This window comes from Suncus etruscus, chromosome 10, assembly GCF_024139225.1.
Source record: "Suncus etruscus isolate mSunEtr1 chromosome 10, mSunEtr1.pri.cur, whole genome shotgun sequence".
In the NCBI taxonomy this organism is placed as follows: Eukaryota; Metazoa; Chordata; class Mammalia; order Eulipotyphla; family Soricidae; genus Suncus; species Suncus etruscus.
In genome coordinates this window covers 21,928,799-21,934,798 of record NC_064857.1, presented here as the reverse complement: position 1 = coordinate 21,934,798, position 6,000 = coordinate 21,928,799, and positions in this window count along the sequence as shown.

Sequence of the window (6,000 nt, the reverse complement as noted above, 5' to 3'; positions counted from 1 at the left end):
AAAAGTTTATACAAGATGTTCAAAGATAATTAGAGGATCGAAAATGGCATTAAAATTATTTCTATGTAACAATCAGACCTATTTTAGGGGATGTCATCATTGAATTAATTTTAATCATCAATTTTTATGAGCATAACAAAAATATATTGTGTATATCATATTTATCTGTCCATATAAGTCCTACCAAATTTAAATCCTTTAAAAATACACAAGGTAGTCTCTAGCATCATCTTATTCACTTAATTTTTTAAACTTATTTTTCTCTATTTTTTCCTATATATATGTGTGTGTGTCTATGTATATATGTATATATATACATATATACATGTGTATATATATATATATATACACACACACATTTTTTTTGGTCTTGTTTCTGTTTTCTTTTCTCTCTTAACTCCACTGGTGTTGGTTCTGCTTGATATGGAGACCTACAAGAAAAAGTCTTGCCTGGGATAATGGCTCGGGTCAAAACCAGGGCAAAGAGGGGATGGAGTCTGACACTCTCATCCCCCAAATGCACCAGCAATATAATGTAACACCATGTCTTCTTGCAAGGGCATACTAAAGAAGAGGAAATTGTACGTGTAGAAATGGGCTCTTATCTACTAGGGATAAGAACTCATACACTTTACAATGCAGGGGCACCTCCCACCTTGAACGTGTGTCATGTGGACCCAATTTGGATTCCAGGTGGTTGGATAGCGACTGTCCAGCCCCGAACTCGAGATCTCAGACGTGGAACCAACATAGCTCTCTGCCACAGCTCCAGAAACCAATCTCCCTCTGGGACATTCCTAATACTACTCTGACACCAACATATGCCGGTTTTGATATGACATCCTGACAACAAAGTAATGGCAACAACTTGGCCTAAGACAGGTAATCTTACCTCACTGCCTAACGATAAGATGAAATCAGAAGACATGTCATCCTTTGATTTGTACAAAAGCCAAGTTCACTATCTATAGAAGACTGACTCTGATAACCATGACTGGACAGAACTCATCCTGGGACCAAAAGAATGGAAAAAGTAGTCAGATTCAATTCATAGCACCCTATGATTCCCAGAGCCTACCAGGAGCGATTCTTTAGTGAAGAACTGGTGTAAGTCCTGAAGTCCACCATTTGTCACACAAAAATCAAAATTAAATATAATAAATACAGAATAGCACTAGTAGAAATCTCCACAGGACATTAAAGCACTAAAGAGAGAGATCAAGAGACTGCTTTACTCTTCTATGAATTGGGGTCATTGGCTTTCCTTCATTAATTTAGTAGATAGTATATAAACATGGACAGAATTATCAAAAATCATGTTTAGACCATTTTTATTGAGATACCAGAGTCTATGCTACAATTTTTATTTATTTATTTGTATTTATTATATTTAATTTTGATTTTTGTGTAACAAATGGTGGACTTCAGGACTTATACCACTTCTTCACTAAAGAATCGCTCCTGGTAGGCTCTGGGAATCATAGGGTGCTATGGATTGAATCTGGGTTGACCACATACAAGCTAAGAACTCTACTCACTATATAATCTGTCTGGCCTACAAGAATATTTTTAAAAGAATATTTAAAAAAAATTACTCTTTCTACTTTGCATTAAATGCATATTATGTTTTTATTTACTTTTCTTAAATTTACTTAAATTTTTGTAAATTTACTTATATGACTACTTTTTCCATTCTTTTGATGCTGTGTAGACAACTACAAAAATTTTGAGTTAAAAGTCTGAAAATATGTAAAGTAATTTGTACTTCTGATGTCTCCTCATGATGGGATTTGAGACAAGCAGTCAGAAAAAAATAGTACAAGAATGGAAAGAATCTTTTCTGCCTTACAACTTTATGAGAAATGAGACCACTGAAGTCATAGACAACAAACCAATAAGAGGAGGAAATATGATTTTCATTATGTCAGGAATTGTGTAAATCCTTTGTTCTTTTTTCTTTCCTACCAGTTCAGCTTGGTATCATTAGGAAATTCTATTAATATGCATTGTAAACCTTTAATTTCAGGTCACTTTCATTACTCAGTACACATTCCAAATAGTATTGAATGACTTTATTTAAGAGCTTTTTTCTCATCAAGATCATTGCTTTGCTGAATTTGAGAATTATTTAATTTGTTAAATACATCTATAATAATATTTTGAACATTTATTTACTTCCTATAGACAACAAGTTATATTAGTCGAATGTTTTTGTTTTTGTTTTTGTTTTGGGGCTACACCTGGCATTTCTTAGAAGTTACTCCTGGCTCTGACTCTACACTCAGAAATCGTTTCTGGCAGGCTCAGGTGACCATACAGGATGCCAGTCTGTCCTGGGTTGGTCACATGTAAGGCAACTGCCCTACCACTATGCTATCACTCTGGCCCTAGCTGAATATTTCTATATTAAGTTCTCATAGTATGATATTTGGAGTTGGATATTTTAAGGAAGGATAGTTGTGATTCATGCATTATAAGAATATTTGTATGTATGTATCAGGCACTTTTGAAATTTATTTGGAACAATAAACACCCTAGAATAGCTAAAGCAATCATTGGGAAAAAGAATATGGGAGGAATTACTTTCCCCAACTTTAAATTGTACTACAAAGCAATAGTTATCAAAACAGCATGGTATTGGAATAAAGACAGGCCCTCAGATCAGTGGAATAAGCTTGAATACTCAGAGAATGTTCCCCAGACATACAATCACCTAATTTTTGATAAAGGAGCAAGAAATCCTAAATGGAGCAAAGAAAGCCTCTTCAACAAGTGGTCTTGGCACAACTGGCTAGCCACTTGCAAAAAATTGAACTTAGACCCCCAGCTAACATCATGTACAAAGGTTAAATCCAAATGGATGAAAGACCTCTATATCAGACCCAAAACCATAAGATATATAGAACAACACATAGGTAAAACACTCTAGGACATTGAGACTAAAGGCATCTTCAAAGAGGAAACTGCTCTCTCCAAGCAAGTGAAAACAGAGATTAACAGATGGGAATATATTAAACTGAGAAGCTTCTGCACCTCAAAAGAAATAGCGCCCAGGATACAAGAGCCCCCCACTGAGTGGGAGAAACTATTCACTCAATACCCATCAGACAAGGGGCTAATCTCCAAAAGGCACTGACAGAAATTTACAAGAAAAAAAAATCTAATCCCATCAAAAAATGGGGAGAAGAAATGGACAGACACTTTAACAAAGAAGAAATACAAATGGCCAAAAGACACATGAAAAAATGCTCTAAATCACTGATCATCAGGGAGATGCAAATCAAAACAACTATGAGGTACCACCTCACACCCCAGAGATTGGAACACATCACAAAGAATGAGAACAAGCAGTGTTGGCGGGGATGTGGAGAGAAAGGAACTCTTCTCCACTGCTGGTGGGAATGCCGTCTAGTTCAACCTTTATGGAAAGCAATATGGAGATTCCTCCAAAAACTGGAAATCGAGCTCCCATATGACCCAGCTATACCACTCTTAGGAATATACCCTAGGAACACAAAAATACAACACAAAAACCCCTTCCTTACACCTATATTCATTGCAGCACTATTTACCATAGCAAGACTCTGGAAAAAGCCAAGATAGCCTTCAACAGATGAATGGCTAAAGAAACTGTGGTACATATACACAGTGAAATATTATGCAGCTATCAGGAGAGATGAAGTCATGAAGTTTTCCTATACATGGATGTACATGGAATCTATTATGCTGAGTGAAATAAGTCAGAGAGAGAGAGAGAGAGAGAGAGAGAGAGAGAGAGAGAGAAAATGACACAGAATGGTCTCACTCATCTATGGGTTTTAAGAAAAATGAAAGACATTCTTGCAATAATAACTTTCAGACACAAAAGAGAGAAGGGCTAGAAGTTACAGCTCACTTCATGAAGCTCACCACAAACAGGGATGAGTTTAGTTAGAGAAATAACTACGTTTTGAACTATTCTAATAATGAGAAAGTACAAGGGAAATAGAAAGCTTGTCTAGAGTACAGGTGGGGGTCGGGTGGGGAGGAGGGAGATTTGGGACATTGTTGATGGGAATGTTGCACTGGTGATGGGTGGTGTTCTTTACATGACTGAAACCCAAACACAATCATGGACGTAATCAAGTTGTTTAAATAAAAAAAGAATATTTGTATGTAGAAGAAAAGAAACAGTATCTAATATTTATATATATTTATAAAATCTCTGGTTTATTTATCAATAAGATAAAAATCATGTTACATGTTTTTCCATATACTGACCAGTAGAGTTTCTGGGGATAAAGGTATGAAAAAAGCAGCACTACAGGCTTTTACATTTTGATGGGACTGATATTATTTTCCAGAAATTTATGAGCTATCACTATGGACCAGGCATATATTATAAAAAATAGGAAATTCTTCATCAAGATACTAACCATTTAAGAAGAAGGTGCAGCATAAGTGAAGCAGTGAATACACAGTAGAGATGTAGAGATTCAATTACAGTAGGTCCAAAGCCAGAATATGAGAAAGTACAGGCATCATTCTACTTTTTAATAAAAATAAAAAGGAACATATCACAATTGATAGCCCACAGAAATTCAAAAGATCATCAGGGATTACTCAAGAATCATTTTCTATTAAATTGAAAAACTTAAAAGAAAGGAATAACGTTTTTAATTCCAAGATTGAATCAAAAACTAAAAGAGACCTGAACAGGCCAATAGTAACATAGAAATTGAAATGGTAATCAAAACATTTTCCTCAAACAGTATCCCAGGTCTGGATGTATTTACTACAAATTTCTTCCAACTCCCTAAAGAAGACATAATACTAATTCCTTTCAGTTTCTTTTAAAAAGCTGAAGAGACAGAAACCCCCCCAAACAGTTTCTATGATACTAAAAGCTGACAGAGACCTCACGAGAGAGAGAGAGAGAGAGTGAGAGAGAGAGAGAGAGAGACAGAGAGACAGAGAGACAGAGAGAGACAAAGAGAAAAAGAGAGAGGAGAGAGAGAGAGAAGTATAGGCTTATATCACTGATGAAAATAGATTCAAAGTTTCTCCTACTTTATCTAAAGAGTAAAATTCTGAGAATTCCTAGTACCAATGGAAAAGTCTAGAGAAACACCTTAAAAAAAAAACGGATGAAAACTGCTCTGGAAACTTGGTATAAAGTTTGTTTCTGTCTTGTCTATTTCATAAATTTGCTTAAACCAATGGATAGTATTTATGCATGGAATTTCTATTTTTCATTGAGAAAACAAGTAACACTCTCCCGAGCAACTATAATTTTATAAAATATAAAAAGGAGCATGATCACAAGGAAGACAGTAAACAATACACAGCAACCTAATAATTGTAAACAAATGCTAAAGTAGAGGGCATGTATTGTACAGAAAATGAAGACACTAGGTAAGGAAATTCAGAAATTTAGGAAGGAGTCATAGTTTAACTGTTTGACTCTGGAACCTGACTATCACAATGTTTTTTTTTTTTTTTTTTTTTTTTTTAAATTGAAGTAACTTTGTGGTTTGTCATAATTGGAATTTACTGAAAACAATGTCCTGAGATGGAAAATTGTATGTAGAGGATTTAGATATCTAAAAAAAAAAAAAAAAAACAAAACCAAACAAACAAACTAGAGAAATATATCTGTGAATTTGTGGTTACAGTCAAAGACTTGGGCAATCCCATATAAAGTTCTGAAATTTAAGAGACATCAGAAGTTGCCTAAATTGGGCCCGGAGAGATAGCACAGCGGCGTTTGCCTTGGAAGCAGCCAATCCAGGACCAGAGGTGGTTGTTTCGAATCCTGGTGTCCCATATGGTCCCCCGTGCCTGCCAGGAGCTATTTCTGAGCAGACAGCCAGGAGTAACCCCTGAGCAGACAGCCAGGAGTAATCCCTGAGCACCGCCGGGTGTGGCCCAAAAACAAAAAAAAAACAAAAACAAAACAAAAAAAAACAAAAAAGAAGTTGCCTAAATTAAGGTTATTGGATGCATGTTTTATTGTTGAGA